The sequence below is a fragment of the Pteropus vampyrus genome, unplaced genomic scaffold (assembly GCF_000151845.1).
Source record: "Pteropus vampyrus isolate Shadow unplaced genomic scaffold, Pvam_2.0 Scaffold677, whole genome shotgun sequence".
Taxonomy (NCBI): Eukaryota; Metazoa; Chordata; class Mammalia; order Chiroptera; family Pteropodidae; genus Pteropus; species Pteropus vampyrus.
Genome location: NW_011889458.1, coordinates 35,998 through 37,044, shown reverse-complemented (window position 1 = coordinate 37,044; position 1,047 = coordinate 35,998). Strand labels below are relative to the sequence as shown.

Sequence of the window (1,047 nt, the reverse complement as noted above, 5' to 3'; positions counted from 1 at the left end):
CCACTACCATAATAAGCAACCACTTTCTAACATCATAGATTAGTTTTGCTTTTCCTTGGATTTTATAAAAATAGAATCATATGACATGTATTCTACTTTATCTGTTTTTTAAAGGCATTATGATTTTGAGTTTCACACATGTTGCATTATCTGCAACTGTTCCTTTTTATTATTGAATTATATTCTATTGTATATAAATAATCCAAAGGTTTTAACATTTTAACCCTTTTGTGAGCATTTGGGTTGTTTCAAATCTTAGACTGTGAATAAGGTTTCCATGAACATTCTAATATAAGTCATTTTGTGAATATGTGTTTTTATTTCTCTTGGCTAAACACTTATGAGTAGGATGACTGGATCATAATATAGATGTATGGTTGCATCTACCTGAAATTACCATTCAGTTTTCCAAAGCAATTGAACTATTTTAAATTCCCAACAGCAATATATGACACTTCAAGTTACTCTGCCAACTTACCAACATTTGGTACTGCATGTTAATCATGCCTTTTGATTTTCCGTATTTCTGATGATTTGATATTATGAGAACTTATCAACTCTGGAAAGACTGCCCTTCCCAGGGCTAGCCAATTCCTGGAGAGTGAATGACTCATCTACAAATGTACCTTTCATATACAAACCAAACAATCTAGAGCCCATACTCCAACCACCTCTTTTATCAAAAGGCTCTCACAGTTCTGATCCACTGTCTGGGCAGCACTGACAAGTGTTGGGGCAACTAAATTATTTACATCAAAGTGTATACTATCAAGGATATATGCTCCTGGGGGACACTGAATAAACCACGTTTGCTTTTCCTTCTGAGATTTCCTGGGGCAAATTTTTGCCTGTTCTGCAGAGGGTAAAACAGTGCTCTGCCTGAACATGTGATCATATGTCCTGGGCCATTTCCCAGTTGATTAATGTACATCTTTCCCTGAGCTTACCAATGATTTGCATATCTTCTTTTCTAAAGTATATTTTCAAATCTTTGGCCTATTATTTACTTGGAAAGAGAAAAATTAAGAGATTCCAAATTTCTTTCCC

At 34.7% G+C, this 1,047-nt stretch overlaps 1 protein-coding gene across 2 annotated transcripts in view; it reads right to left on the bottom strand.

Annotated features, from left to right (window-relative positions):
* LOC105309153 (olfactory receptor 4N2) overlaps window positions 1–1,047 on the bottom strand; it is a 5,143-nt gene that overhangs the window by 3,393 nt on the left and 703 nt on the right. The window lies entirely within an intron of this gene.